Source organism: Ochotona princeps, chromosome 4 (assembly GCF_030435755.1).
Source record: "Ochotona princeps isolate mOchPri1 chromosome 4, mOchPri1.hap1, whole genome shotgun sequence".
NCBI classification, from domain to species: domain Eukaryota; kingdom Metazoa; phylum Chordata; class Mammalia; order Lagomorpha; family Ochotonidae; genus Ochotona; species Ochotona princeps.
This window is the reverse complement of record NC_080835.1, coordinates 43617320-43638224: the sequence shown is the minus strand read 5'-3', so window position 1 is coordinate 43638224 and position 20905 is coordinate 43617320. Positions and strand designations below refer to the sequence as shown.

At 48.9% G+C, this 20905-nt stretch overlaps 1 protein-coding gene across 7 annotated transcripts in view; it reads left to right on the top strand.

Annotated features, from left to right (window-relative positions):
* Positions 1-20905, top strand: part of BMAL1 (basic helix-loop-helix ARNT like 1) — a 107112-nt gene that overhangs the window by 18663 nt on the left and 67544 nt on the right. For 4 of the 7 annotated variants that reach the window (XM_058663357.1, XM_058663355.1, XM_058663350.1 and 1 more), the window contains exon 2: positions 13093-13165. The exons of 1 other annotated variant lie outside the window; for it this stretch is intronic. The gene's annotated coding sequence lies outside the window, so the exon portion shown is untranslated. Of the gene's footprint in view, positions 1-5090; positions 5421-13092; positions 13166-20905 lie in introns of those variants that run through there. 2 more of the 7 variants (XM_058663356.1, XM_058663352.1) reach the window with 1 other exon arrangement.

The following is a 20905-nucleotide window of genomic DNA, read 5'->3' as shown; positions in this document are numbered from 1 at the left end:
TTCTTCAGGACGCCTGTTTGTATGTTTTTCCTGACCTGTATGAAGGACGCCGGGCTGAGGGTGACCCTCAGAGGGCCCAGCTGTCAATCCTGGAGTTGGCAGTCATTCTTTGGGAGACTGTGCGGAACAGCCCCTGGCTCAAATTGGTCAAGTTTTCTTTGTCCCTTCATTTCATGGTTTGTAAGCAGTTTCCAAGGTGACTTTGGGGTTCACCATGCTCCGTCTTGGGTTCTGCCATAAAGTTACAGATGTGGTACCTGAGCCCTTGGGGTCCCGTGTCACCCTGTGCTTCATCCTTCCTGTGCAGATGGTGTCAGGAGCTTAGGCTGTGGATGCTGCTTGGCCCAAGGGTGCCGTGACTGCTGTGTGTCTCCACAGTCATGTGGCTTTGGCATGGCTGCTGGATGCTGCAGCCTGCTCAAGACCAAGTCAGGCCCCTTTGTTCCAGAGTAAGGGGTCTTATTCAAACAGAAACACTTTAATTTGCACGTTACCCTCTGATCATTTGAGCAGCTCCTTTTGGTTGCTTAGCATGGCCGCCAGGCCCAGGTCTGGCTCAGCCACTCTTGGCTGCACTTGAGTGTGGAGTTGCTCCCTCCACTAAGGAGACAAGGAAGAAGCAGTATCCTTTTTCCCCAGTCTAAGATGACACAAGCCCAGGTCAGGCAGTGCTGATCTGGGAGCCGTCTGTTCATTCAGCATCAGATGAGGGTCTTCTGTGTGCCTGGCATGACGGGAAGTCCCAGCGTGTTGAGAGCAGGACAGTCACACCTGGTTGATGGTTCTGGAGGTTGCCTGTGGGCAGAAGTGGGGAGGACCAGACTGGAGCAGGGGGATAAGCTGCGAGGCAGCTGCTCAGGTTCAGGGAGGAGTATCTGGGTGGAGCTGCTGGTGTGGGTGGTGGTGAGCAGGGCACACACAGGCCTTTGCCAACTGCCTGTGCTGTTTATTCCCAGATCCTGATCCCCTTGAGCCATGAGTCTGTCCTTCTTCAAGTGTGCCAGGTCCTGCCCGGTGTGGCAGTTACTCTACCTGGGATGCTCTTCTCCCTGCTTACCAGTCGTGGCAGCTCAGCCACTGCTGAGCCTGTGAACCCAGCAACCTGGGGCAAGTTGCTGGATCCTTCTTGGGTCACAGTCTTTCTGTTGTTGTTAGGAAGTACTTATTCATTTGGAAAGCAGAGTTTCAGAGAGAGAGAGAGAGAGAATATTTTCCATCCCATGGTTCACTCCTCAAATAGCTGCAAGGGCCAAAGCTGGGTCAGCCTAAAATCAGGAGCCTGGAATGCCATTCAGGTCTCCCATATGGATGGCAGGGGCCCAAGGACCTAGACATCTTCTACTGCTTTCCTATGCACATTATCAGGAAGCTGGATCAAAAGTGGAGCAATCAGAGCTCAAATTGGCACCCCACATTGGAGGCTGGGGTTGGAGGTGGCAGCTTAACCACTGTGCTACAATACAACCACCAGCCTCAATCTCGTGATGTATGAACGATGATGAATGAGTCGGTTTTGTGGCTCTGGGGATGAAATGGTGCAGGCTTGAGTGCGAACCTTTTCAGAGCCTCCAAAGCAGCCTTATCCCATTACCCCCTGCATTCTGCCCAGGAGCCCTGTGATGATGGGGTCAGCTCAGGACAGTACTCTGCTCAGAACCCTCTCCACAGCAACTTCCTGTCTTGCAGGGAGGAAAAGCCGAATGTTCGTGTGGGCCACAGAGCCTCCTGGGGCGTTTTGGACCTCACCTCCCACCTTAGGGCCAGTGTGTGTGGTTGTTGGTGCTGGGTTCTGTGCAGCTCAGTGTGGGCGTGTCAGTGGTGCCTCTGACGTAGGCAGTGCTCAGTTGAAGCAGTTATCCCCACTGGTCATGCCTGCTCTACTCCAGCCATAACAGAATCTTTCCTATTCTTCAGATAGCTGCTTGTCCCAGCTCTTCCTGTTGGCTGCCCACTGCCTGGGCCCAGGAGTCTGTTTGCCTGTTCGTTCACCTTCTTCAAGTCTCCTCTTAAATATCGCCCTGTTTGCAAATGTGCTACCACGCCCACCAGCCCCATGTGTCTCCTCTCCTCCCTTTCTGATTCATTTTCCATCTTAGCATGTTGACTGCTAACACACTACACCCCTTACTGATTTATTTTATTATTTATTTATTTATTTGCAGCAGAACATAAGCTCTGTGAGCACAGGAAGTCACGTTTCTTTTGTTCAGTGATGTGTTTGCAGGGTCTAGCTAAGTTTCTGGCAAAAAAGACTCAGTAATGGAGTGAGTTTGTTTCAAAGCAGGTCAGGTGCTGGCAGAACACGAGGCAGCCATGAGCACCAGCAGATGCTGGCCACCATTGTGTTGCCGTGCTTGCTGGTTAGCCCTCGGGAATCGGCTCGCATGTGGCTTCCTCTGTGCCTTCCCCATCCCCTTCTCAGGCTAGGTGAGACACGCTGCTAACTCTGCCCTCTGCTCCCTTTGCTCCGGGCCTTCCCTCTCTGGCTGGTGTCTATCACTCTGTGGCAGGCTTTATCTCATGCTTTCCCCCACTCCAATCTGGATTCCTATAGATGAAAGAGTGGCCCATTGAGACTCGTACCTCAGGTGCCCAGCACCCACCACCCCTTGGCACAGGGTAGGAGCTTGGGAAGTGCTTGTTGCTGGCAGGCAGGATGCTCTGGACCCCATGAGGACCGCTTCAGGGTCTCTGTGTCTAGTCTCACTGTAGAATGTTTGTTCCCTGATGGTGACGAGCACCGGAATAACATACTCCGATAGTATATTCTGATGGTGAATTTTGGGAAGAAGAGTCCATCGGATGTAGCATCTCTCCCTCTGGCCACTCCAACTCAAGAGGTTGTGGTCTTCCAGAGACCAGGTGTGAGACCCATGTGTTTGGAAGTTAACAAGGGAGAAGGAGAGCAGAAGAAGAGGGTTGAGTTGGTCCTTAAGGAGTTTGGGGGTACACTTCTTCTCAGGTTGCTGTCAGGAACAGAACAACCCTGCCCAACTGGGGAAGAGGAGTGCCCAATGAGACAAAGGGAAGTAGGTGGTTTGGAACCACAAGAGGGAGGACCCTAAATGCCAGGGCAGTGATGGTGACCTCTTGTGTTTGGCAGGAGGGGTACACACTAGAGGCTGTAATGGGGAAGGAGAAGGGTAGGAGTCCAGGGGACCTGAGAGTCAGGAAGATTGTTCTTGCATCATCTTCTCTTCCAGAGGAAGGGCTGTCCCTGGAACCTGCATGTGGCTCCCAGTGGCCGTGCTCTGGGAGATCAGTACTGACAACTGCAGGGTGGCAGTGTGGGATGAGTGCATCCGAGACCTAAACCGACAGGTACCGAAACAGAGGGTTTGAAGTCCTCAAGTAAGATGCTCAGCCTTTTGGGGTTCAGGTGAGAGGGCGGACAAGCCAAATCTGTCCTGCCCTGGGTTGGGATCAGTCACAGAGACTTGGGAAGGATTGAGCAGCCAAGTGGAAGTGCTGTGGTCACATCGTAGAGATTGTTCTCCCAGCCCAGGAGTGATTGGTCATACAAACTGAAGGAGGGTTCTCCTCCTATTCCCCTTGTCTGCACCAGGATAGAATTCCTGGGAGGATCTGGGTTTTGTAGAGCCTTCCTATCTCCCATCCCAAAGCAGGCCTTGCTCTGTGCCTGGCTTCTTGTTATCCTGTGGCTCCTGCCAGTTGCTCTGCTGTTGTCTGAGATTTCCTGTCAGTTTCCCCTTCACTTTTTTTGCATCTGACCCCAAACCCTGGGCCTAACCTGCCTTGACTGGAGCAGACCCCTGGGGTACATAAGGAACATTCCTGCCATTCCCAGCCTCTTCACTCTTGGTGTTGCTGGCTCAGCCTTCCTCTCTGTGGCCCCCTAGCTTTTCCCAAGCACACTTCAGATGGCTGCATAATGTTCTATCAAGGGAATATCTTCAGTAGGCCGTCAGCTTGTTAGGGTGCTTCTAGATTGCATCTCATTTTTGCCCTTTCGGCTAATGCTACATTAAGCCTTCACTATGTATTACAGAATCATTTCATTAAGTTGGCATTTATCTAGCTAATGGCAGTGGCCCAAGATTCAATAGAGAATCAGAGTTTCTTTCTTTTTTTTTTTTTTAAGAATGTTGTAAAGCTATATTAAAAATGTATTTCAAGTACAGAGAAGAAGTCTTTTTTGTGTTCTTCGTGAATGAAGAGGCAGGGTAACAATAATGTGAAATTAGATAGAAGCAGAAGGCTGCATGTATGCAAGCAGTTAGCATCTTGTCTGTTCCAGAAAGTGTGCAGAGGAGCCAATGCTGCCTCATAAGGAGCCATTTACCTGTGCAGACTGAGCAGTTCTGGTTCCCTGCATCTGACGCTTTGATTAAAATCATGATGAAACAAGCTGTGATCCTTCTTACAGGTGGTTTTTAAAGTGCCCCAGCACAAGGAAAAATAAATAGGATTTCTGAGAAAAGAAGCAAAACAAAATGAAACATGTCTCCTGAAGCAACAGCGAGCCTATTGGGAGGTGCGGTTGGCACTGGCAGCAGGCTGCATGATCGCTGCAAGGATCCGGTTTTCTGTTGACTGTTTGAAAATGGGTAGAATGAAGCCGACAGCCAGGTGTGGCCAGTGTGGTCGCTGCTAGTTTGGAGCCTCCGATCTGGGTTGGCTGTGGGCGAGAGAAAGGCAGCCCTGACCTGCCAATTTGTTGATTTGACTGCCTCAGTCTCTCAGTGGTTAGTATGTAGACCCTGGCTCTAGGCTTTGCTAATCAGTTCCCCATAGCCACTTGCCCAGCCCTGGGTGCCCTTCAGGGCTTGCTGCAATGGCTTGGGTAAGGCAGAGCCCACATGGTTAGCCCTTGTATCTGAGCAGCTGCTGGCCTGATTGTGGAAAGAGTAAGGCAGGGGTTTTTGTTTGTTTGTTTGTTTTCAAATAAAGTCTGATGGTTTTTTAAGCGAGATGAAGAAAAAGGGGCCTTGGGAAAGGTCAGCTCTGTTAGAGAAGAGAGAAATTCCATCTCATTGCCAGGCCAGGCTGGAAGAATTCAGAAAGGTTTGACAGAGGAGATTCCTTTTTGGCAATGCCCGAAAGACAGGTTCAAGTGGGGTTTGGCCCCTCTCTGCAGAGGTAAAGGCCCTAGGCAGAGGAGATGGAGGTAGAAGGGCATAGGGCTGAGCCCGAGCACTGGGCATGGGACAGTGAGCCTGGCATGTCACGGTGTGCAGTATGCACTGTAGACAGCTCTGACTACCTGGGCTGGCACAATGAGTCCCATGAGGGACAGACTGAGGAGGAAGCTGAAGCGCATGGCTGTTAACCAACTTCCCAGAATCACACTGCCGTTGAGCCAAGATGAGATCAAGTTCATCTGAATCCAGAGTCTCGGCTTCAAAACACGATGCTGTCCTACCGGTGCTGGGGAAAGAACAAGCGCTAGCAGCTGAGAGGTGGGTAGATAGCATATGTCCTGGGCTTGGAGCATCCCTTGGTGAGGAGCACAAGGAGGAGGGCCAGAGGCATGCCTGTTGAGTGCTCCTCTCTGTAGAAAGGCATGCGTGACAGGGGGGCAGGTGAGAGCTGGCACTGCTAATTTGGCAGAGCCAGTGGCTGTTTTTTGCAGCCTAATGGTTTCTGAAAGCTGTTTGCTCAGCCGAGGCCCAAGTGTGACTTCCCCCATCTGAAATGCTGTGGCAATCGCTGTTTTTCCTGGAAAATTGGGCCCATGTGGGCTCCGTGTGTGGTTTATTTGAGTTCCATTTTTACAGCCTTATTACCTTGTCCCCATGATGCAAGAAGCCTCTCTCTCTCTTCTCCCTTCTCAAGCTTTGCTGTGAAAATTGTTTCTTAAAAGGCACAAAGTGATCTCTCATCATTTGGGAGGCGCTCCACACAGCAGCCCTCGCCTGCTGACTTGCAGCGTGCTTCTCACTGTGCCTGCCGCTGCGTGTCGTGTTTCTCAGCCCCGTGGCAATTGACTGAGAATTTTTAGGCAGCTCTCACGTCTCACCCTCTGGGTGTTGGCCCTGATTTGTTCCGGGAGAACCTGTGTACACTCATGTCTGTTCAGCTGCTTCCTCTCGACCTGCTGCTCTGACCGATGCTGCTGTGGTGGTGATTGAGTCCTGCAGCTCAGCCTTGGCCTCAGACCTTGAGCTGACTGCAGTAGCAGAGTGGGTATGGAGCCTCGCCCGAGGGACTTAGGTTCATGATCTGTTTTTCTCCCAACTTACAGACCAGGAAAGGTGAGCCTACAAAGGGATAAAGAAATCTGCTACGGGCCTCACAACTAGTTCAGTGGCAGGACTGGACTTAAGAAAGTCTTTTCTGTCCTTGGCTACCCAAGCTCCATTCACTCCTTCATTCAGCACTACATGATTTTCTACAATGCGCTGGGAGCTGTTTTAGATCCAGCATGAAGAAGGGATAGATAAAAGTTCTTCCTTTTTATTTATATTCTTATTCTAATGGAGAAAACATAATGATGACAAATGCACACTGCAATGTGGCAGTGAGAACATAAAGCGAGGAGCTCAGCTGATAAGTATCGGGAGCATTTTAAGCAGGGTGGTTGAAGAATGCCTCATTGAGAAGGGGACCAATTGGTACATCACGCACATTGCAAATCTCAGCCCATCAACGCGGTTTCATTTTGTTTTGTGTACTGAGAAGTCCTAGCGTTGCTGCCCTGGGTTAGCAGGCACCCTTCCTCTCCATTCAGCTGGGGTCTGAGGCAAGAAGCAGAGGAAGCTTTTCCTGAACAGTCAGGATAGTCAGAAGCAAGCACACGTTCCTCCTGCCCACCGGTCAGAGCTGTAGACCAGGTGGATAATGAAGTGTAGCTGCATGCCCTCCTGGGAAAGGAAGTGGGTTTTGGTGAGCTTGGTGTGACGTGTGTCCCAGGGAACGAGGCACCAAGGTGTGCTATGTGCTCAGCTTTTGGGGAAGATGAAGACTGCCAATGTGGCTGGAGTGCCATGGGGAGGAGAAGGCAACGACAGAGAAGTAACTAGAAGCAGGTGGTTGGTGTCATTGGAAGAACTCAGTTGTGTTGAGAGCGACAGACTGGAGCCCAGAACAGGTCAGGCTTTGCCGTGGGTGGCAGGATGGGAGAAAAGAGAGGCATCAAGATCGTTCTGAAGTTTTGGCTTTTACTTAGTGACTGTTGGCTCACTTCCTATCCTTTCTAAAGCATAGACAGTTTTCACTCGTAAGTAAGCCTTCCGACAGAGGTTGGCCACCGCAGTTCCCTGTCCCACACGTGGCAGGGAGGGGTCTCATGTCCTCCTGTGGGGTCTTCAGGCGGAGGGGTCCAATATACTCTCTGTGATCCCTGCTGTCTGCAATCACTGACAAATAAACCACGAGTGTGTAGGAGTGGGAGTGAACTTTTAAAGGGTAGTGACCTCACTAGGTGCATGAAGTCCATCTTGAGAGTAGACCATGAGCTGTTTGGCAAATACTGCATGCCTACTGTGTGCTGGGCAGTTAGCCTCATTCGTAACAGACTCATGTGTTTAAACCATAGAATGATTAGTATTTTTTATTTAGCAGTTGTGAATGGAATTGTAGTTTTAATTTTAGTGTCCGTATGTTCATTGCTAGTCTATGGAAAATTAATTGGTTTTGTATTTTATCTTGTACCCAACATCCTTGCTAAGCTCACTAATTAATTCTAGGCAATGTTTTGCTTATTCCCAAGGATTTTTTTTTTCAAAGATTTTATTGTTATTGGAAAGCCTGATATACAGAGCGGAGGAGAGACAGGAAAATCTTCCATCCGATGTTTCACTCCCCAAGTGAGCTGCAACAGGCCGGTACGCGCCAATCCGATGCCGGGGACCAGGAACCTCTTCCGGGTCTCCCACGCGGGTGCAGGGTCCCAAAGCTTTGGGCTGTCCTCCACTGCTTTCCCAGGCCACAAGCAGGGAGCTGGATGGGAAGTGGAGCTGCCGGGATTAGAACCGGCACCCATATGGGATCCCGGGGCTTTCAAGGCGAGGACTTTAGCTGCTAGGCCATGCCGCCAGGCCCCAATTCCCGAGGATTTTTTACATAAATAGCCATATCATGTTCAGATAGGGGTTGCTTTCCACTCAGTGCTGTTTCCTCCCCCCTTGTTGCCCTGCTGTGCTGGCCTGGACTTCTGACCCCCTGCTGAATGAGTGCTAAGAGGGGATTTTGCTTTGTTTCCAGTTGTGGGGGAGAAGCATTCAGCCTTCGCCAACATGTGTCCTGGCAGCTGGAGGTTTGTTGTAGATGTCACGTGCACTCTGCTGATATGGGTGCAGGTAGAATCATGGCTAAAATAGATTGCCTATTGTCTGCATGTGTTCTGTCCTCCCAGAGGGAGGTTTTGATAGGACATTTTCTGTGTTGGTGTTTCCAGTGTGCTACTTTTTTAAATCTGGGAAGTAGGAGGCGAAAAGAAAATATAGGAAGCTGGCCTCGTGTTGTTACTTGGGTACTGAGGTCCTTAAACTGAGCTGCCTTTTCTGCTCTCATTCTCATGATGTGATATCTGGGGGGTTTGAGCGATGCTTTGCGGGTAGAATAGGGAAAAGTAGGTCAACTCCTTCTCCTTGGAGGTGGAAGTGGCTAGGAGAAGTTTAGAGTATTTAGGCTGGGGTTACTCCGAGAAGGGCCTTAGAGAGTAAGGGTTTGACTCTGCAGGTGGTGGCAGGGCTGTTAGGGGCTCACTCTGCCTGCAGTGTGGGGCAGTGGTTGGTAGGGACTGTGGTAGAGAAAGCAGGAGGTCTGCTGGGGGTGCAGAGCTAGGGCAGAAATCAGGAAGACAAGTCCATGTGGGCAGGGAGGAGAGGTACAAGGAAACTAGGTTGGGAAACCACCTGTGAGATGAGAAATGCAGGGAGGGATGGAGGGGTGCAACAGAGGGGCACCTTGTAGCTGACCTCAGACCCATCTGGAAAACTACCCTGAGAGTGCTTCCCTTCCGGGAAGGAGCCCCTGAGAAGTCTGACTGCTGGGGGAGAAGCCAAGGAGCATGTTGGGCAGAGGAAGCACAGGGGGTGGAGGGGGAGGCACAGACACAGGGATTGGCATGAAGGACCTTTTGGGACTTTGGCTAGTACTGGCAAAAGTGGGCAGGATGCTGTAGGAGTTGACTGAAGGAAGAAGTCTGGACTCAAAGTTGACACTGCAGTTTGTCCATCAGGTTCATTGCCTTCTGTTCCACGTGCTGGTGTCAAGCTTTCCTATTGCAGAGGCAGGCTGTCTTCCCGGGGGAGACCCAGCTCCTTGGACAGCCTCAGTATACCATCTCAGTGAAAGGATAGCTCCCTGCTCTGAGTTTGTGTATCATTTCCAGAGTGGGGCTCTGACTGGCTCAGCTTCGGTGATTTGCCTGTCCCTTGACCAATCATTGTAGCCAGGGAAGGAATGCCCTGATATGGGCTGGATTATGTGCCCGTATCTGCTGGCCCACACAGAGCTTTTATAAGAAGGCAGAGGGGGCCTGGTGTTGTGACCTAGTGGATAAAGCTACTGCTTGCAGCACTGGCATCACATGTGGGTGCTGATTCGTGTCCTAGATGCTCCACTTCTGATCCAACTTCCTGCCAATGCATCTTTGGAAGCAGTAGAAAATGGCCAAGGGCTAGGACCTCTGCATCCATGTGGGTGCAATTTCAGACTCCTGGCTTCAGCCTGGCCACTGCAGCCATTTTGGGGAGTGAACCAGTAGATGGAAGATCTCTTTCATTCTGCCTTACATATAAATAAAATATTTATTTATGAAATAAATTATAAAATTTATTATAATTTTATATATAAGTTTATTATACATTATTTATAAAATAAATTATATACATTATATCTATTGTATGTATCTATATAATATGAAAAGACTACCCAGGATGGAGCCATAGTGTAAAAGGCTATGTAGAGTGAATAATATAATAGCATAGGAACATAGAAAAATTTTGAGCAGAAGGACTTATTCAAAGTTGAGTTTTATTGTTAATTTTTTTTTTTTTTTTGAAAAGCAGAGTTGCAGGGGGAGTGATAGGCAAATCTTCTGGCCATTGGCTCATTCCCCAGTTGCCTGCAAATACAGGGCTTAGCAAAGCCAGAGTCAGGTGCCAGGAACTTCATGCAGCTGTCCTGCACAGCTGGCAGGTACTCAAGGACCTGAGCTGTCCTCTGTTGCCTCTCAGGTGTACTAGCAGCAAGCAGGATCAGAAGTGAAGGCAGGAATTGATCCCAGGGACTCAGATCTGGAATGCAATCTCACAAAGCCGTGGCTTAACTGCTATACCACAGTGCCTGCCCCAAAGTTTGGTTTTATTGAAACCATTGCAGATAATGTACAGACTTGTGGTGCAGAGTGAGTGAGTGGAGGTGGTGACACTGGTTGTGGGAGGCAGCTGCCAGAGCCCGGTGGAGGGCTGCTGAGGCCAGAGCTGAGTAGAATTTGTACTTCACCCACAGCCACAGCATCAGGGAGGTGCAAGACAGTGATGGAGTCTGGAGACAAACAGGTCATCGAGACTGAATGACCAACTGGAGACAGGATGAGGGGCTGAAGGAGGATTCCGAACCTCCCCCCCCCCCCCCACCAAATGGAGAGTAGCTTTCCTTTCTTGGAGAAATGAGATAAAAGGAATTAATTGGGACTGTAGGAATTCATTGGGAATTAATTGGGAAATAGCTGAATGAGAGGACACTGACCCAAAGATCCTGCTATGTTTCTCAGCCCAGCCATCCCTATGGCATGAATCTCACCGGGAAGCTTTTCAGGGGATTTAAGCGAAGAAATGACATGAGTTGATGCATGTTACAGCAGATTTCCTTCTCAATTAACACTAGCCTTTGGGTGGAGGTGGGAGTGGCGTCAAGGGTAGAAGCAGAGACATATCAATTAGGAGGCTGCTGCAACAATCCAGGATGGTAGTGGTGGAGGAGGTGAGAAACGGTCTTATTCCACATATATCTTGAGGGTGAACAAGCAGTTTTGCTGAGTATTGGTGGTGGAGGAAGAGGGAGAAAGAAATGAGACTGATTCCTAACCCTTTGGTCCGGGCACCTGCAAAAACCTAATCTTCAGCTAAGATGAATGAGACGCTGTGGGGAGGCCAGGGGTTCAAGTAGCGTGCGGCTCAACATGCCCTACTGAGATGAGCTCCTGTCAGCTCAACTGACACTGCTTGACACTGACAGCTGGGTATACCAGTCAAGAGTTCACAGGAGAGAACTGAGCCCAGCACAAAGGTGGTGTTTGATTCTTAAGATCAGGACACATCTCCAAGGGAGTGACCAAAGGGGTGCAGACCAGAGAGGAGAGCCAAGCTGGACCCTGGGGCAGGAAAGGAAAAAACCAACAAGTGAGGGGATGAAACTGGAGAGAGTCCTGTTCCAGAAGCACAGTGGGGAGAGCAGTGGAACCAAGGGCAATTCATTGTTGTCAGATGCTATAAGGTAAGAATTCAGGGGTGACCAGTGGATCTAGCAACACGGAGGGCAGGTCACACGTGTGCGTTTGGACCTATGTTTAACCTTGCAAAAAAAAAGTCATATTTCTTTCCCTGAAGGAAAATGTAATGGAGGAGAGGGAGGGAGATAATTTGAGATTAAAATAAGTGTGAACAGAATGTAAAGATAGTACCGTGGGAGTTCAGCAGAAGGGGACCATACTCCCAGCTTTTGTGTGGAGGATGGAGTCAGATTCATTTGTGGCATCACTCATTCATTCATTCTGGAAAGATTTATCAGATTTCAAGGACTGGAGGCAAAGGGGAGGGAGGAGGAGTTGTTTAACGGTCGTGGAGTTTCCGTTCTGCAGGTGAAAGAGTTCTGGAGAGAGGTAACAGTGATAAGGATTGCACAGTAGTGCAAGGCACCTAATATTGACGTAAAAATGGTTATGTTGTAACTGTTGGATTTTTGCCACTATTTAAGAAAAACAAATGGGGAAACAGTATTTGGGTCCCACCACAAACTTGTCCAGTGATGGAGAAAATGTGGAGAAAAGCGAAGATGGACATCTAGCCAGAGGGAATGCTAAGTGGGGAGTGCATGTTTGGGCACTGGCTGTCAGACCTGCCTGTCTGTCTGCATGGTGGGGTCCACGGGGGAACCCATGTGTGCTGAGGCTGCCGAGTCAGGCTAGGCCAGTTGGTGCAGGCCTGGCATTCTGGCTGCAGACCTGGGCTTGCCCTCTTAGAAAATGGGAGCCTCTCAAGGTTCCAGCCCTGGGGATTATCATCCAAATGTGTGCATTCAAATTAATCTCATCAGCCCTCCCCATCAAACTGCTGCCTACTAAAGATAATAGGATTAAGGTGTGCATTTCTCTGGTGTAATGTGTGGGCAAGCAGAATTATAGATGCCGAGGCCCATGTTAATGAATTGAACAGGTTGTTTTTCCAGTGATTTTGCAAATGTGTTTTTTTCCCCAGTTTGAATATATTGATTTAAGGCAGAGTCTCACACACACACACACACACACACACACACACACAATTCTTCATCCATTGGTTCACTCCCCAAATGCCTGTATCAACCAGGGATGTACTGGGCTGAAGCCAGGAGCCTGGAACGCCATCCACGTTTCCCACTGTGTGTGGCAGGAACCCAAGTACTTGAACAATCATCTGCTTTCCTTTCCAGGTTCACTAACAGGAAGCTGTGAGAGAAGCAGAGGAACTGGAACTTAAACTGGCACTGAGATACGGGATGCCAGCATCATAAGCAGTGGCTTAACCTATTGTACTTTGAGGCCTACTGCTACAGATGTTCATTGAGGACCGTCTAAATGCCTTCATGTTCCAGGCAATGGGGGTTAGGGAGGCAGTGAATTTAGCAGGCCTTACTTTGAAAAAAAAAAAAATCTGTAGACAAATTAGGTTCCTGTTGCTTCATGTGCTGTGAGTTACCATAAACATGTTACCAAACTTTCTAAGAGAAGAGAGGAAGGTACTGGCTCTCTTGAGGCATTTATGAGATTCTGAGGGAAGACTGTTCAGTGGACTTACCAGCTAATCAGGGCAAAGCAGGAGAGATGGGTATCCTGGAGGATGCAAGTCAAAACTTTTTGAGCATTGTCAATTTAAAGAAAACAACCATTCTCTTTTAAAGCTAAACTCTTATCTCATTGGCTTTTAGGTGGTGCTGGCTAGAGTGCATGCTTTTGGGCTCAACCTTGACTTTTCAAATGTGGAAGTCTAGGCTTTCAATGGTAAGTTTGTTTGATGACTTTTTTAAAAAAATGGATTATGCTTTTGAAGATTGGTATTTGGAATGGAGAAAGCCAAGTAGTTATCATTGACAGATGCCCTGAGGTGACCATGTGTGCTCTTTAGAAGACTGTGTGGTATAGGCTGAGAGCATTGGTGGGAGAAGGGAGGTTCCCTCCAGGTTTCTGTGTTGGGCACAGGGGGTAGATGCGGTTGGTGCAGCAGACCTCAGAGAGAGGTGGAGGTTTGTTGTTTGGTGGTTTTTGTTTTTGTTTTTTTTTTTTTTTTTGAAGAAAAAAGCAAACTGGAAAGAAGTCCAAGGAGGAATGAAATAAGATTTTTGAGGTTTGGCAACTTTGAGGGTAAGGTGAGTTCAGTAACAGGCCCACAGGAGCAAAAGCTTCCTCCGAGGAGTCATGGACAAGTGCTTTGGCTGGATCTGTTGGCATCTGGTGATTCTGTCCTAGGGTCAGGGAACTCTGTCATAGACACTCAGATACTCCATATACCTGGCTTCATAGGCATTGTGGTCTCTGTTGCAACTGTTCAATTCTTTGCTGGTAGCATGCATTAGCCATAGTTGATATGTAAGTGAATGAATGGGCTGCGTGCCAATCAAACTACTCACAGAAACGGGTAGCACACCAGATTTGGCCTGGATGCTCTAGTTGACCACTCCTTTGCTGGACCATGATTGCTGAGCTGAGGCATTTAGGCTTTATCTTGAATAACAGTGGGAAGTCATTGGAGTTATTTTGCCGTAGAAGTAAAATGACAGACATGACAATTTGGGAACATTCATCTGGTGACTGGACAAGAGGTGTGGGACGTTGTGAGAAGGCAGAAGAAGCAGCTGTGTAGTCCTGAGGACATGTGGCTAATGGTGTTTAAAGTGGAAGCAAAATGCCATTAGAAGAGGCTTTACAGAGGGAAGACCAATTGCAGTCTTCTTTGATTTTGAAGACAGGATCCAGAAGATGAAAGTTTTAACTTGATGCTTCACAGTGGGGCCATTAGCAGAGAGGTGGGTGTTGAGGGTGTTGAAAGGTAAGTTGATGCATCTAGTTTTAAGATACATTGAGTTTGAGACAACAGTGGATTGTCTGCAGGAAATGTCCAGTAGATGTTGGAAATGCAGGGCTAAAGCTGGACTGGGAGGTTAAGTGTGGAAGCCACAGGATTCAATGGGTTCTCCCCAAGGTGAGTCTAGGGCTGGGCCTTGGGACGTGTGTATACTGTCAGGCTAGGAGGGAGAACGTAGAGGAAACCCGGAGGCTATGCAGGAGCAAAGGAAAGAAGACAAAAGGATGGGATGGTATAGATGTGCGAAGAAGGACTGAAAGTGGGTGAATTTGTGACAAGATCTTAAAAACTGATCCCTAAGAAAGTAATGTCTCAAGGGAGAAAGCTGGGGAACCCAGGTTGCATAGGAAGAAACATAATGAAGGATAAAAAATAGAGCAGAGTTTGTGCAGTAAAAAGGAGACAGATATGCTATGGTTGTTTGTCAGTTAAGCTTTTCTTTAGCTCTCAAGCAGGCAAAGCATGCTGTGACCAGTTCTCATTTTGAGAGTTGTTGTGTACATTGGGCTTGTGAGTGTGTTCTTAGGCACTTGTGGAGGTGTGGTGTCCATAACTCTGTCACAACTTGCACCGCAGAATCCAGCCCCTGTTTGGCTTCCTGCCGTGGAGACAAGATGTGATCTGTTGGGGAGGTAGTTGCATTTGCGTAAATTGGAAGAGGAAATGGAATAAATCAAAAATTGCAATAAAACTTGCTGCAGAGTCTGTACTATGGTAATAGAAATGAAATTTGAGACAACTTCTTCTTCATTGACTGTATATCACTTTAGGTTCTGACTATGTCAAGGTTGTGTTCCTTGGTCTGAATTCTAAGTGGTTTTTGGCCTGGCTTGTGTGAAAATAGCAATTTGGTAATAAAAGCACCAGGTGTGACTGGTTTACAGCCATCATGTGTTAAACACTCAGATACTAAGTACAGCATGCAGTGCCCTATGTATCATTTCATTTCATCTTTGCAATAACCAGTGACAGGAAACTTAGCTTTCCTATTTCAGCAGTATTAGTACCGAGTAGTGGGGCCTGGCGTGATGGCCTAGTGGCTAAATCCTCACCCTGCAAGTGCTGGATTCCCCTTTGAGTGCCAGTTTGTGTCTTGGCTGCTCTACTTTCCTTCCAGCTTTCTGCTTGTGACCTAGGAAAGCAGTAGAGGATGGCCCAAAGCCTTGGGACCCTGCACCCAAGTGGGATACTCGAAGGAAGCCCCTGCCTCCTGGGTTTGGCTTGGCTCAGCTCTGGCCAATGGATGGAAGATCTGTCTCTCTCTCCTCTCCATAAATCTGATGTGCCTTTCCAATAAAAATAAATAAATCTTTTTTAAAAAGAGAGAAAAAGAAATAAAGTTGTAAAGAAGTGTAATAACCTTCCCGAGGATTTGAACCCAGTTCTGGATTGTCCCTGGCTTATACTGCTCACTCTTGTCTTTACCCAAGTCTGGAGTTTTCCCGCCTTCTCCAGGTTAATTACTTAGAGCCATGGTGGTTGTTTCTACTACTTTGGAGTTTGTGAACATGGTAGAAGAAACATGGGAAGGTGGGAATGAACTAAGAACAGAATGAACCTCAAACACTTTATTTCTTCAGGTGAAACTTTCCTTTACTTGGAGAAGATAATAGCCTTGAGCTGGGAAAAACAGTATCACTAGAAGGTATGTGGGTTGGATTCCAGTCCCAGCTGTTACATATGGCACTTGCAATGTAATTCCTATTTAAATATCTGGTATTTCTCTCCATTCACCTCCACCTTAACTGCAGAGGCAGGGTTTGTTTTACTGTTTTGATCATCATAGTTTCAGCAAGCAGCAGAGAAGTGGGCATATAGTATACATTGTGCTCTGTAGTTATTTGTTGCTTCTGATGAACCAGAAGTCTTGGCACAAGGTGCTTATAAGGTGGGCCAGACACTGATCTCAACACTGTGGTCATGGAGGTGACCCCAGACAAGGTCTCTGTTATTATGAAGCAAATGTTCTAGATGGATAAGAAGTACAATGTGATGTTAGGCATGATCATGTTTGGAAGTCAAATAGGGTGAACTTGGGAGTGGAGAGTTACGAGGCTGATGGAGTAATTCGGCGGTCAGGAAGCGAAACGGTGAGCCTTGTTAGGGGGAAATCCCCAGGAGTGTTCTTTGAGGTCTCTGCTGATTTGTCAGCTACCGTGTTTCACAGTGGTCATTGCTTGTAGCTTACTCCTCCTTGCTCCCACCCATGAGGCCCCTCTTCAGGCCGCATCTGCTTGGGACATTCTTGACATTCCCTTCCTAAGTGGGCACTCAAGTGCCTTGCCTCTCCTGGCTTCTATCACCAGTTCGTTACTGTCTCATACCCTGGACTGCATGGCATGGGTTACCAATTCTCTTGGTCTTTGCTTGGTCTCTTACATAGTCGCTGTGGTTCTGCCCAGGTGTGTTCACGCACAGCTCACCTGCACACAGAAGTCCTGCCTTTCTGTACCTGCCCCGTGGGCACCTCCAGCTCTCCCTCACTTCACCCAGGACCACTTGTTCCCTGTGTCACCTGTCTTGACCTTCACCACTCAGTTGTGCCCTCTTAAGGACTCATCCTTCCTTGTCATGCTTTTTCCTGAGCTGTCATGCCCCAGTGGCATCTAATTCGCCACCTCAGTCTTTCTCTCTGTCCCTTTGTTTACGAGTCAGCATCTGTGTTTGTTTTACAACAGCCTCACAAGTGCTCATCCCCAAGTCCACCTTTTGCTTCCCTCATTCCATTCCCCACATGCCTGCCAGTGGATGTAACCGCAGGTCTGACCCTAGCTTTCTTCTGCTTATAATGCTCCACAAGCTCCTCATTGCTTGCACAAGAAAAGCAAAGCCCTTTAGCCATCCTGCAGTCAGTTCATAATCTGGCCTTTGGCCACTTTTTTTCATTTCCTTTTTGCCTGACTCTAACCTTAACCCAGGCACCAACAGTCGTCCTCGCTGTGTATGTTTTTTCCCAGGCTGGATCCTCCTCTAGGAGTGACCTGGCCACTGCTCTCTAGCAAATGACTCGGTTGCATATTCCATTTGCTCTTCTGCATACCTTTCTTCCTCACCCTACTCCCCTCAGTGACCTGGAGGTGCCCTCCTGTGATTCCCAGAACACCATGCAAAGCACTTATCAGAGCAACTGTTGATTTACGTATCTGTTGTGTTCAGTAAACTGAGCTCCTTAAGGGTGCAGAACAAACACACGCACACATAAACTTTCTGTGTTCCCTGTGCCAGCACAATGCACCTGGCTTGGGAAGTGTTGTTGAAAGAGTGAGGGTAGCAAAGTCTGTTTGTACAGCCAAACAACAGATTCGTAACATGATCAAATGTGTTTGAAATTGGAGATTGATTGACCATTGAGTTTACGTCTCTTCTCAGCTCTGAGTACAGGACAGGTTGTTCTGGCCTTGGGTTTCTGATCGCCTGTTGTGTTGCCAGCATATGGAGCTTCAGGAATGTCCCTTGTCCATATTCTTTACCCCTGACTTTTTTTCCCTCTATTTGCTGGTGAAATCATTGAGAGTTGAAATGGAAAATAAGGCATCAAGGAATTCTCAAGAATGAGGTCCACCCAGCTTGGTCCTGGGTGAATCTCACATTTCCTAGATTAGCCCAAACGTGGACTCTGGCCAGTCCCTGTCTGGCAGCCTCTTCGCCTGCACAGCCCAGCTGAGAATGCTCTTCCTGCTGGGGGAGAGGCTACCCTCCAGTCCTTTGTGGAGGTGCCTAAGGGCATGTTTATCTTCCTTTGGAATCTTGGGAAGCTTTGGGAAGGCAGAGAAGTAACCAATAAGAAGAAGCCCTGACCCCAGGGATCTCCAGGGGAGCTGGTGCAGAGCCCCAGGTCCACAGCAAACACATTTGTGTGTTTTCACTTCCGGGCCTTCATCTAGATGCTTGTTGTGTCTGCCAGGAACATGGCTTTATCTGGGGGCTCACAGTAACCTGGGACAGCTTCCCAAAAGAGAACTGTGTTCATCACAGGGATGTTCTGCCATCAGGTTGTCCCCTCGGGGTCTTAGGGCTGTTTTCCTTGCCTGGAATTGCTGAGATGCTGCTTCCATAGCAGGGCGTTCCCACAAGCTGTTCCATCTACATGGAATGGTTTTCCTCCTGGACTGGCCAGTCCCTGCCCATGCAGCCATCAGATTCTAGGCGGTTTAAAGTGCCAGATTTCCTTGAGCAAGGGGCTTGGATTCTATCCCTATTCCAGTCTGCTTCTGCTTGATGGCTCACCAGGAGTCCAGTACTGTCAGAATGCTAAGTGGGTAACTACTTTAAGTTAGCAGCCCTTGCTGTCTAGCTGGCTGTGATGAGCATTTAGCATCATCATATCAAAGACACCCTCCTGGGAAACTGAGGTCCAGGCCAGCTGGGTCTGTGGCAGTGCAGGGGCTGTCCCAGGCACCCAACTGTCACCTGTCGTGTGTGCTTATATTTACTCCACCATCCCCGTGCCGCAGGGGCCAGCAGCCTTGACCTTCTGCTCTTCCATAGCTCTTGTTGCTGAAATCATTCTACACGGATTTTGTGGTTATTAGTGCTGGACAGCCCCATGCGAATCCCAGAACAGGAAGACTGGGGACTCTGGGTAAGGTCACCAGTGTCATCTCACCTCTCTCAGCACAGAGGTCTGGGTGATAGGCAGAAGAGACATAGACCCACTGCTTTTTGAAGCTCCAGGCCATGTGTGGGTGGGTGGGTAGGGGTTAACCCCCTCACCACCACCTTCCTGTGTCTTCCCCCCCCCCGAGCCAGCTGTGCCTGGACAGTATCTGCCGCTCACTGCCTCTGTCCTTCCCTCACATCCCAGCTCACCGAGGCCCTTCTACAAGGCAGAGGCAGCTCTTGCCTCCCAGGACAGCACCTGCTGCTGCCCGTCCTCTGAGGGCCACTGACCAGGGCAAGTCAGTCTCCTTGTCCTTCCGACCCTGGCCTGTGGTCTCCAAGGCAGGGCAGTCAGTGGTGTTGTTAGAGGGCAGGACTGTCCAGGAGGGGCAGGCAGGCAGAACTGCTGACCTTAGAATGGCCAGTCTGCAGGCAGATTGTGTGTTTGTACATGCCTGTGTGTGAGTCTGGGTGTGTTTCTCTTGCACACTGTCTGTACTTTCATAATTTACCCCTCTTCTCAGGGGTCTGTTGTGGGACTTTGAATAATGGATCTGGGGTTTAGCCAGATAAGTATCTCTCCTCTCCCAGTTCTCCCTGTCTGAAGCACTGCCCACTCCCCGCCTCTTCTGCCTCTCCACCCTTTGACACATCAGCAGCCACTTGACAGGGTTGGTGTGATGTTCAGGGACCCTCTCCCCAGGCCTCATGCAAGTCACAGTGTCTCTAGCAGTCTGGGCAGGGCCGGAGAGCAGGGGAAGCCCTGTTCCCTGGGGCACCTTCCCCAGACCTCCAGGGCCTTCCAAGGCCAGCCTGGCTGAACGCCAGATGACTCACACTGTTTTTGAGTGGAAAAAATAAAAATGAAAAAAATGGCTTGTGACCAAGTGGGGGAAGTGGACGTGGTGGGAGGAGAAGGAGGAGATTAGCCACACCCTAGGTACCTTTGCCAGCGGTGAACTGAGATGTGTAACTAAAGCACACAAGGCCTCCAAGAGATCTCTGCAAAGGGCCCCGGCAATGCTGGCCTTGAGCTCTGGAGGCTGACCTGCTTCCCGATAGCTCAGCTCACTGTGCCTCAGCTCCCTAACCAAAAAAATGGGTGAAAAGGTTCTTGTGATGATGAAATAAAAGCTTGGCTTAGCGCTGTGCTGGGGGTGCAGGCAGTACAGACTGTCAACAGCCTTCCATCACCATTGTTTGTAAGCATCTTGTTAGTGACTGCCAAGTCATTAGGTGGCTAGAAAGTCTGGAATGCTCAGCAAATGGCTGTCACAGGAAGTGAGAGGGTGTGGCAGAGAAGCAGGCTGAGCTGCCTCTCTTCTTACTGTTAGCATAGATCCATCCGTGATTGGGCTTTGGGAGAAATGACTGTGTGCAGCATGAGAATGTTGAGTCTGTTGTGTGTTTTGTTTTTGGCCGTGGAGGAAGGTTTGTCAGAAAGCCCTCATTGGATTCTTGCCCAGTGGTTGGGTGACCCAAATCCTCGATGCCAAGTCCTTGGGCAGCACCTGGCATGGAGGAACCTTTCAGGGATTGCTCCTGTTTTTTTTTTTTTTAATGTGCATCTTCCTGTCAGGAAGACACAGGCTCACCCATGGCAAATCTCGGCTCTGTGCTGTGCACCCGGGGCATTTTCCCTTAGCAAGGTCTGTGCTGTGTGTGTTCACACTCACCTGCCATTGGGTGCTTGGGTTGATTACAGGTTTAGTCTGTTACAAATCAAGCCACCACAAACATTAGAAACAGTGCTGTGCAAATCTGAATAACTGAACCATTCCTTCAGAACAGAGTGTGAATAGCCAGGGGTCAGTTTCATAAGCGCAGTAGATGTGTCTGTTTGATGACCGCTGCCTCCGTCTCTGGGCTTTTCTACCCTTCTCAGACCATTTGCTCACTGCCCTCTGTCTTTCTGAACACAAACTTGAGTAAATTGGCTACTTAAAAAACATAGATGCTTTCAGGCAGGGGTTAAAAATTGGCCCACCCTTCAACTTTATGCGGCACTCACAGCCTTGTAAAACTTTTCTCATGTGGATGATGTTTAAAATTTCGTGAGT